This window comes from Apostichopus japonicus, chromosome 20, assembly GCF_037975245.1.
Source record: "Apostichopus japonicus isolate 1M-3 chromosome 20, ASM3797524v1, whole genome shotgun sequence".
Classification (NCBI taxonomy): Eukaryota; Metazoa; Echinodermata; class Holothuroidea; order Aspidochirotida; family Stichopodidae; genus Apostichopus; species Apostichopus japonicus.
The window spans coordinates 34,230,328-34,242,366 of NC_092580.1; positions in this window are offsets into that span (position 1 = coordinate 34,230,328).

Genomic DNA, 12,039 nt, shown 5'->3' on the forward strand with positions numbered 1-12,039 from the left:
ATCATGTTTCATGATTCGGTATGTCAGTGATGTTATTGGTTTGTGTATTGTGAAAGTTGTATATTTTGATATCTCCAATAGTTTAGTCGTGTAGTATTTTTGTAGTAGATTACTTGTCAAAGTGAATTCGTATTTTCCGTTATTATTTTGCTAATATTATATGTTCGTTGTTGCAATAATAAAATAGTGGTCTCATAGCTACAAGGGAGGATTGTTATATATTAAGAGTTTAGTAACATGTGCAAATAAAAGAAGTTCGTGTGCAATATGTAGATTGTGTGCACACCACCCTAAGTATTATGAAAGGCCATGCATACCAATGTATTGTATTCAGTGGCGTAGGAAGGTACTTTTGAGTGGGGGGGGCTGAAGACTGATGGCCGGCCTGGGGGAGGGGTCTAAGGGGAGAGGGTGTCCCCCTCCCCCTTTGGATTTTTTTTTTTGCATTTCCAGGTGGCCTCAGATGCAATTTGGTGAAATATAGCACACTCCATTTTGTAAAGAATTTTGCATTTTCACCTGGCCTTAAATGCAATTTGGTGCTCCAAATGAGATTTTTTTCTCATTTGGAAATGAAAAAGGGGTTTTCTGACTTGCGGAGCGGGGGGGCGGAATGATACTTCCGCCCCCCCCCCATATTTTTCACTGGTGGGCTGGCGCCCCCCGGTTCCTACGCCCTTGATTGTATTCTAATAATGTAATGAGTATAAACTACTCAGGCTGTTGACCACGAAAGACTGTCTCCGGGTACTCTATAATATGTCTCTCTTGGAACCTTTCGGTTTTGTTTACACCTTTTCCAAGATATAAAATTATTGAGAACCATTTCTGTCAACAAAGAGATCTGCATAATGGCAATGCCACACACCCTACATACTCTTCTTATTGTTCCACAATTAATTCTATTATTTTAGGTCAGTCACTAAAATCCAGAGGAAGAAATCAAATGCTGGTGTAGCATCTGCAAAACCTTTCAGCTTTTATGTTCATCAATCTCTAGTAAAGAAGATGTAGTATGTATAGTGTGTTTATCTTGAAGTTAGATTTTTACAGATATTTATAATTATTAGTATTACCATTCATATTCAGTAAGCAGTCTGAGTTGACTTTCTCAACATCATAGTTAAGGGCAAATAGTTTCATAGGACGTTCCCCATGTGGTAGTGGTGTTGCCAAGGATTTCACCATATGCTTTGTTCCATTTGAGCAATCCAGGCCTTGGCTTAGCTCATGAACAGCAGTAATTAAATCCACTGAAAAAGATGAGCAAATTAAAAAACATGAGAAAGTGATTTCATCAGTTGCATTTGAATTCATATCAAGCTTATACACAATATGCTAATACTTAAGTTAACATAGGGTTTTTGGTTTTAATGAAACCTACAGGTATGCCCAAAAAAAAAGCTCCTATTTCAACTTGATCAATAAGTTTGTTTCGTTAGAAACAGTGAGAAAGTCTCAGTTACTGTTTTACTTTTCAATTTTGATTAAAATGATCATGCATGATTTACTGCACCAAGGTCATATTTAATTATTTTAAGTCTTGTAAGCAGATATGATACCTTCAAAGGCTCAAAATAGAGCTGGCAGGAAGGATAAACATTTATATATTTTTAATTCAAAATGTGTTAATGCTGATCAGTGAAAATTAAATGAGATACTGTATATAGTCTAAAATCCTATAGAAGTAAAAGTCTATCAGTAATAATGTAATGCTGTAAAATTGTGCTTCTTACCTTCATTTTGTCTGTATACTTTGGTTAAGACAAACTGGTGAGGAACAAAACTCTTCAGTAAAGTTTCACTCAATATCATGTCACCAGGATCATTGAAGTGATGGTTGGGTACTGGTTTCAGCTGAAAAAATCACCTGCAAGGATCACTTGCATGCCACCAAAGGGCAGAGATTTTCACGATCACGAACTCTTCTGCTGATGACCTCGATTTGCAGGAACACTTTTCTTAATATCATAGATACCTCATCTATGATAAGGGTATCAGTAGATATGATACCATCTCTAATTCTTTTGTAGTCGATGTTGTTTCGGATCTTATGTATGATTTCATCATCGGTATACCGTCCATCACTTATACCAAAAAAAAACATGCAGGGTTGTCCCTCCTACAGCAACTGCTGCTAGACCAGTTGAAGCAGTCATCTTAACATTTCGGTTCAATCCTGTAAGGGAATGCTCTATGGATTTGATAAGATTTGTTTTACCAGTTCCAGCTTGGCCAAGAACGAAAAAATTATGGCCCTTCTTTGCTGCTGCAACAATCTCTGATTCCATGTTGAATAAAGTAAGTGAAGCTAGTGCAGTACCATGTTATACAGGGGACCATGTGGCAATCATGCTGAAAATGTGATTCTCTTAAAATTTGGTTGTCATTTAATAACCAAATTGTTAATAACACTTTTCTTTTTCATTTACTTTGTGGGTCATTGTAGTTCATTTTACTGGATGTGTAACATGTATATTTAACCATAACTGCTTTCTATATATGAAACGCTATTAAAAACTAAAGGAATCTTAACCACTTTCACTATCATTACAGTGTTTTGTTTTTGTTTTGTTTTTGGTCACTCGTGCCTTGTGGTACGGTGTGCTAGCGCAAATGATTAAACTTTTCATTATGTCATCTGTACCCGTCTTCCTCCAATGGGATCGTTCGTGACCAACCAGTGACGTCATTCAAAATGGCGAAAAGAATTGGATTGTCGTGATCACAGGCACTCGTAACGTTACGTAGGTGTATAGTATATAAACACGCCGTGTTTATATACTATACACCTACATAACGTTACGAGTGCCTGTGGTCGATATCTACAATAGTAGTTATTAGTGTGCAATTGTATAGAAATATAATGACACTGGAAAGATTCAATGCTCACAAAAGTAATAATCGTTTACAATATGACAATGCAATTCTAGAGGTTTATGACTGTGTTCTATCACGTTATTCTTTTAAGGCATGTAGGTTGATACTACTGATATAATAGCATTGAACGTACAGAACGCACGTTGCGTGAAAAAAAAAGGCTGTAATCGTCTACACGAATATCACTAGCTAATTGAACATGTTGGTATTGGGCATATACAGGCAATATCGTTAGGCTCGTAATACCTAGGCTCCCTTGTGGTAATGGAGAGGCCATCTTTTCGAGATAATCATGGTGTATTTCGAGATAAATCCGTGCATACGTACGTAAGTACGTACGTTAGGTTTGACGTTATATATGATAACGGATTGTGTAGCCTATATCATGTCAATCATATGGTGTTGGTAAATCCCAATGAACAAGGTGGCTGATCTCCTAATTGTGACCATCTTGGCAAAACTGGTCACGACTTACAAAGATATCCGGTTAATGTTCGCCCAGTGTCATAACATTGTGATAAGTGAAAGACATACCAAAGGGAAATTAACACGTAGTAAACCTTGGGCGCAGACACTGATGACCGATTTTATTAGATTCATTTCAGAGCGGTCGATAAGTTCAGACCAGTTACATGCATAGGCGTACGAGGCGGGGGGCAGGGGGCAGACTGCCCCCCCCCCAAATTTCCAGAGGACAAGAAATTCGGGCAAAAGTCCTGAAAAATTCGGGCAGCCTAAGAGGAGAAAAAAATATATATATATATTTTTTTTTTCTCCTCTTAGGCTGCCCGAATTTTTCAGGACTTTTGCCCGAATTTCTTGAAAAAAAATATATATATATTTTTAATCTCCTCTTAGGCTGCCCGAATTTTTCAGGACTTTTGCCCGAATTTCTTGTCCTCTGGAATATATATATATATATATACATATATATATATATAAATATGCAGTAGCTTGCCCGAATCTTTTTCAAATTTTTGCCCGACAATTCTATGATTTTCTTTATTTAGCATCATGATGCCCGAATATTTCCGTGTAACACCACCGTAAGCGCAGTTCATCTGGGCTACCACGCTTTTTGCACGATCAATTTTTTTCTAACTAGTCAATTGTTTACCTGGACCAAGGGTGGCGGAACCGGGGGGGCACAGGGGGCACGTGCCCACCACTTTGCCTCAGGTTAAAAATGTGCCTTTTTTCTACATAAAAATTGAGGTGCCTCAAATTAGCAAGAGACCAGGGAACCAGAATGAACACTCGGGAAGGGCCGTTTCCGGCCATCTGAGGGGTTTGTAAAACCAAAAATTTTATAGTAGCTCCGCGCCAACCGATGGTGGCGCTCCGCTCAGATAGTCGTGCATACAACTTTGCAAATCCTGGCTAAGCCTGTGCCTTTTAATGAATTTCTGTGGGGCAAACTCAAATCTATTTCGAATGGAAAAAAATTGTTACGATATTAACAAGAAAAAAACTCTAATTCGGAAGATTCCTACATTAGCAACTAGTATGATTTCACCTCATTTTGTCTCAAAAGAAATCTTGTTCTTGGTTTCCCAATTTGCGCATTGGATATTGCAGTGCTAGTATGCATATTTTCCTTTGGGGGGGGGGGGCGTTGATGGAGTGATGTGTATACACAAATATGATAAAATGCAATAAGAGTTATAAAGGGTACTAAATATAAGGCTGCATCAGTCCAATCGAATTTCTGCAAAGTGCCCTTTGATGTCGGTGCCCCCCCCCCCCCCAGTTTAAAAGTGCTTCCGCCGCCCTTGACCTGGACATCCCCAACATGAGTGTTTATAAGAAAAAAATTCTTTTTCATGGATGGTGGGGGGGGGGGGAGTGCAGGTTTATCATATTCTTTGTTATATTTTATACTTTTTTGTGAGACAAATTGCAGTCTCACCCGACACAGCGACATTTTCCCGCCTACGTGTCGTTGAACAATGTATGTTTTCCTGGCGGTAGCTGAGTACTGTGTTAAAATAATAAATAAGGTAACTAAATAGGAGCTTAAAAAATATACTGTCTCATTTTTCCCCTTCAAAGTGATGTTACCTGTTTTTCTTCTTCTAATTTACCAAATTTTTGGGGAAGTGTAAATTTCTAAAACGTGAGATTATAAAATAAAGAATGTTTAGATGCAACTTGCAAGGCCTCAGAAGTGCCGTTTCCGGCAATCTGAGAGGCATTGTTTGCCCAAAATTTTCTTGTACGCTACGCGCCAACCGATGGTGGCGCTCCGCTTAGATAGTGTCACGGGAACTTTCGGGCACAAAAAGTTCTGCCCCCCCAAAACTGAAATGGTCCCGTACGCCTATGGTTACATGGATATAGGAAGATACATACAAAATGCTATGATGGTGGATTTCGTGTAAAGCAAGAAGATGTTCGTTTGATTCTTTAACAACTTGGCCCTGAAGAAGTATAATGCAGGAAAGGAAGACTCCTTAGGAGACGCATATTATGCAAGAGGGCCAAATTATATATGACATGTGGACGATGGATATTCAAGAAAACTTATATGGCTCAAAGTGTATCATACCAACAACGATCCACGGTTAATATTGGGGGGGGGGGGGGTTGAAGTAGTTATTGAATGTGGAGGAAGCCCTTCTGTGGTTCGTGCTCACCGTAGTGCACGTAATATGCACTGAATATACAGTGCATATTCGGTGCATATTCAGTATATTCAGTGCATATGCTGAATATCCACTGAATGCGCACGTATACGTGATTTCAAAGAATTTCTTAGACCTCAGATCTTCACCTTGTCCAGCAGTGACAACTAACGTTACTGTTGCTGTCTTATTGCTACTTTTCTTGATCAGCCTTGGATTTCCTATAATGTGCACACGCCAGCACTAAAGTAGACAGTTACATTATCCATTTCACTTTGGATTACTAAATTAATACATTATTCATATGAATTTGAAAAATCTCATTTAATTTGCTGAATGTACTCCAAATAAACTGAAAGCAAGACCGTGCCTGACTAAAAACAACTGAAATGGTAGGCCCTGCATACATAATCCGTTAATTATCCCAGACCAAGGCCTATGCATGCCAAGCATACCGTATATATATTGCATGTTCATTCAGGCGCGTAGCGAGGAATTTGCCAAGGGAGAGGCGAAGCCTGTAGGCAAACCATCTAAGCGTAGCGCCACCATAGGTTGGCGCGAAGCGTACAATAAAATTTTGGCCGAAAATGCCTCCCAGATCGCTGGAAATGGCACTTACCAGGCCTTTTAAGTTGCATCTGAGCATTTTCTATATAGAAATTACTAGCGAGATCATAAAAAAATACAAAAAATATGTTTGTATTTTTTGGCTACGCGCCTGTGCTCATTGTTGATGATGGAGCCTTATGAGCAACGTTGCCTGCTATTATTAAACGTACTCTACGCAATGCAACGTACTTGGACGGACCAAAGCAGTTGATCACTAATTATGAACGAAGTCGAAACAGGGGAATGTATCAATTTTCCCTACATCTAATCTTAATTCTTTATATTACTAGAAATAGAAACTATCGTATCCACAACAATTATACGTAACTCCCGGAAATGCTAATTTTCACGTGCTATACGAACCTACGACCACGTTCCGTTATCATAAATCTCAAGAAAATAAATTAGCTCGAGATAAAATATTGTCTCAGATTAAATATGATCTCGAGATAAAATAGTATCTCAGATTAAATATGATCTCGAGTTAAATATGATCTCAGATTAAATATGATCTCGAGATAAAATATTATCATGGGATAATTAAGCGCAGTAGTAGCCGGGAAGGTATAGCTGGGTCACGTATGAGATTGTGGGTCATGCGAGGTCAAAGGTGCTTTTGGGAATCTGCAATTATTTTATCTGTATTACGAAATACGCTTTTGACATTGTTTATCATTACTGTATGATAGCTCTTGAGATCTGTGAGTTTACTTGATTCGCTGTCGATCGCATTTCACAAAGATTCAAAACGCCATCATTTTCGCCCAGTCTATTTCACCTTCACTGTTATAACAGAGAGATGGGACTTCATAACACATTAGGCCTATATTGCCGCTCCATTCATGAAAACACCCTACAAAAACTAACATGACAAGATCGTAATAGTGCCTTCTATGGATGTTTTACCTTTCTTTAATTTGGGCGGAGAGGGGTAGGGGAAGGGGTGGGGGTGGATAGAGACAAAGAAATAGCACACAATGTCCACATAGGTACACATCACAAAAATCCGATTTACGTGTTTACTGTGCTGTTTATGAAAGACCTACGCCTGAGGCTTGGATTTAGAACGTTTACGACTGACTTACTCAGTAATTCGAATTGTTTCCTTATTATTTAAGGAAATATATATTTATTACGTATATATGTTTCATGTAGGCCTATTAGTTCACTGTTAGCCCATAGGCTTAGCCAATATCAGTCCCCAATTTTTTGAAGTGTTAATTTCTAAAAGATAATATCTCAAAATAAAGAATGTTCAAAGATGAACGATAGTGATTTTCAGCATTGACGAAAAAATACGATTTTATTCAAGAGTATTTTAGTGGGTTTCCGTTTTACACATGTGAAAATTCAAGTCAATCCGATGTTGGAAATGGCTGAAAAAAACATTCCTAAACTCGTTGATTTTTTAAACAAAAATTGGGCTTTTCGCGAAAAGCGATATGATGATCACGTGATCTACAGTGACCTGTGGCGTCATTATGATGATAACAAAGTGAGCTCGGCGTAGTGTACTTCAGCTGTGTGCACTGAGTGTGTAAGTTTAGTTGCAACCTACTCTATATTGGATTCGACAAACAACCTAAACCACTAGCAAAATGTCAAGAAATTGCGTTGTAGGGGCATGCAACAGAACGAATGTGGACTCTGCAATAAGTTGTTTTTTTTTTCAATTTTCCAAGCGTATGTATGCTCGAGCGAAACAAAACATCGTGTAAGTATTACTTACGGTAGCGCACACTGTCACTAATGTTTGCACAGTGTGAAAGTACCGTTTGCGGACCTACGTGAAGTTGGGCTAGAATATGATTCCTCCTGAAGCCCAAACCACGAGGCATGCAAGTGAATAAACGCAATAGGCATTACATGTAGTGAGAAAATTGTTAGAGCTAGACTAACCACTCGATTGAGTTCAAATGCGGTTGTATTTCAAGCTCAATGGAACCTTTCTGTTGAATTTAATAACGTACGGAACAAGAAACGTTTATGTTTTACAGTGGGCCTAGTGCATACAAGCGATTCTACTTTGTTTAGAACTTTGGATTTTCTTTCGGATGTTATACTAATCTACGTTTGAGACTATCATCACTATTATTATTGTGCCAGTTTGACAGGTAAGTGAGCACATTCATACAGCACTCTGTATAAAACCCGCCAACAACGTGATCTTGTGATTTACGTTACTTTGGGTCAGCTTGCGAGTTACCTCTTCAGATATTGCGAAATCGTTGCGAAATCGTCGTAAATTTCATAAAAAAAAACTTGTAAACACGTGGTGAGGTAATCAAGAAACACCATGATATTCATTATCTATTTATGTCTTGAACATTACGCCGGAAAATTAAACTAAAATAACAGTTATGCTGACACGAAATGCACGCACGGCTCCGTACTGAACAGTGCACAACAGAAAAGATCATCACAGTGACGTCATTCACTGACTTGAGGGCTGTTCAAGGTCGCTGCAGTGTTTGCAAATTCCTAAATTCGTATCAATTACGGCGACGAAAAAACGATGTTTTAATTCCCTTTTTTATAACTTTCCGGTGTGCTATTTGGAAAATAAAAAAAAATATGTTGCTTGGTAACATATAAACTACATTATATATGAAAAGGAGAGATTTTGTTTATGTAACTATCGTTCTACTTTAAGTGCCATTTCCGGCAATCTGGGATGCATATTTGGCAAAAATGTTCCTGCTACTGACGGTGGCGCCCACCCACTAAACATTTCTTAAAAGAGGCCCTAGTATATAAGCACATCAAAGCATCACTATGTAACATTTGGACGATAATTAATATTTTTCGATGTTCCTCAACTGCCCCTGTCCCCTAGGGATTCTACTAAGGCTACGCCCCTGGTGTATCTTTATTTCAAATGGTTTTATGTTTCGCTTGTCACACGTGACCCCACCCGATGAAGGCTTTGCCAGGGCGCTCGCAGTCACTCCTTCAGTTATAAGTCCGTCCCACCACCCACGTTTCAATTGGGATTGATGCCGCTGATCAATAGATCAATTCGATTACTACCTAGATGCTCAACAACAGCACTTACACCTACACACGGTACGGATGTGTTCGACCACTAACATAATATACCTACATATCTCTACTTGGGGACAACAAACGAACTTCACCGATAAAACAATGCCCATTATAACTGAGCATTGTTATCAATTTTGTGTATAGACAATGAACTCATCATGTTGAATTCCAACCAACCAATCAGAGATCGCTTGTAAGTGATACGTGTATCATATACGCACTATTGTATATTTATCACTGTATCGTGTTACCTTTGTGAAGGAAAGCGAACGACAGAGTCATGAACCAGGAAACAAACAACGTGTTAGAAATTAATTCCATATAGTATGTTTGACTTTGAGAACTAATCTTTACCTCGAAACAAAGGATAAAAAACTTGAGAAATTATCTGTATACTTAACTCGCATTTAGTAAAATAAGCTTCACAAGCAAGCAGTCGTGCCCTAACATAACCTGTTACTATATAAACACCACCAAGCATTGCGGTTAAACTTAACCTCATACCACAAATAAAGGTTAGCCCAAACTAACAGTAACTTGCCTTCTCCGACCAGCGGAAGTGACCAGCGGAAGTGATTTCCAGTTGGAGTAACGATATTGACTTGTTCGTGTCAAGATTTTTCACAGAACACTGACGAATGTTCTTTCAATGTCACAGTTAAAGGTTGGTTTGAAATACTTGTATTTTGCAAAGAATTTAAATAAGGTTGTCTGAATGCTGGCAGTTAAATTGAGTCTTGTTTTGATAGTTTAATTCCATTATAAATAATGAAAATTAAAGCCTAGTTTATTTGATGGGAAGTTACTGAACACTTTCAAGGACAAATGCTTTTATCAATTAAGCACCAGAAATATTTTTGGCTAGTTTGGCACGATTCTAAACGCTCTGGCTGATCTGTTACAGATCATCTACACATGTGATGTTCTACTTCCTTGACCAAAGATAACTTCTTATGCTCCCATTCAAACACAAAAATGATTCAAAGTATTAAAATGGGTCTATATGACATTTCAGACTGACCAAAGCTATATTAATGTTTCACTTCATTCAGCAAAGCTGTTACCTATATCCAACGTGTTGTACGTTCTTGACTGAAAGTTTTAGTGGATATGTGAGAAACAGTTTTGAAGAATCTTCAGGGTTAAATGAAAACAACATTATTAGCAGATTTTGTGATTTGTGGCTGACACCTGCATATTGAATTATTGCCAACATGTTTTAGATGACTTTACTATAGCTTATGTGACCATCACTTTGTAGAATATTTAGCTTTGGACAATGAACAGTGTCCGTTCTTATGATCTTTCATAAGTTAAGTCTACAGTGGAAGCATATCTCAGCACATTTGCTAGAGAATCTTTCTTATCTGCTTTCATAATTTGAAGATGTCACTCCTCCTATGGCTAGTTGCCAAGAAAATATAATAACTGATGCAAGTTTGCCAGGAGGAACCACTGCAAGGGTTGATTTTGTGGCATCATGTTCTGACAATATTGACACAGTCCTCAAGCTGATTGTAATGCAACCAGCGGAAGTGACTTTCAAGTTGGAGTGACGATACAGACTTATTCTTGTCAAGATTTTTCTCATAACACTGACGAATGTTCTTGCAATGTCACAGTTAAAGGTTGGTTTAATAGACTTTCTGATAGTTTGCAAAGAATTTAAATGAGGTTGTATGAATGCTGGCAGTTAAATTGAGTCTTGTTTTGATAGTTTGATTCCATTATAAGTAATGAAAATTAAAATCCTAGTTTATTTGATGCGAGGTTACTGAACACTTTCAAGGAACAAGAGCCCAAGGGCACTGTGGTTCCTTGCTTGGGGTATATGACAATACACATCATATTATCAAGCAAGATTGGGCTGAAATAGTCCAAGTAATTGTGGTCCTACATGTTCCCATAAAGAAACCAACACTATAGCCAACACTTTTGTGATCACAAAATGTGATCGGATTTTTTATCAAAAGGCACTTTTGAGATCTAAATATGGCGTCGAAAATGTAAGAAATATAAGAGACCTACAAGCGTGTCAACAGATATGATAACAATGGTGACCTCAGATGACATGACCTTTAAGTTTCAAAATGTTCCACCACCCCATTCACAACTTGTCCCAAAATATCAACCATGTCACACCTTGGCATTGAGAGTTAATTGCATTAAATGTCAAAAAATTAACTTTTGAACTTGTATGTAACTTCACACACAAAGGTCACCCGGAGGTCAACCAATTGACATTTTTGATCGGTGAGACCTAAATAGAGCATGACTGTAAAAATTCAAACATTTTTTCTTTGCCCATTTTCTCCCCCCATAATACTACTTTTTTAACATTAGCTGACCTTTGGTGACCTTGGATCACATGACCGTTAAGTTTGAAAATATTCCCCTATACCATTTGCAACTTGTCTCAAAATATCAACTTTTGTCACACCTTGGAACTGGGAGTTATTGCATTAAATGTCTGAAAATTAACTTTGACCTCATATAACTTCGCACACGAAGGTCACACAGGGGTCAACCTATTGACATTTATGATCAGAAGGTACCTTTAACATCTGAAAATAGCATCGAAACTGTAAAAAAATCCACAAAACACGAAAAGGTCACCAGAGGTCAAATTGAGGTCAAGGGTCACCCAGATGCGGGTCGACAATTGGATTTCATTGAAGCAACTCCCAACTCTAACGGACAATTTGTTTACAAGTTATCGCAAAAATACTAGTTTTTTATCATTAATTGACCTTTGGTGACCTTGTATCACATAACCGTAAAGTTTGAAAATATTCCCCTATACCATTTGCAACTTGTCCAAAAATATAAACCTTGTCAAACCTTGGAACTGGGAGTTCTTGCATTAAATGTCTGAAAA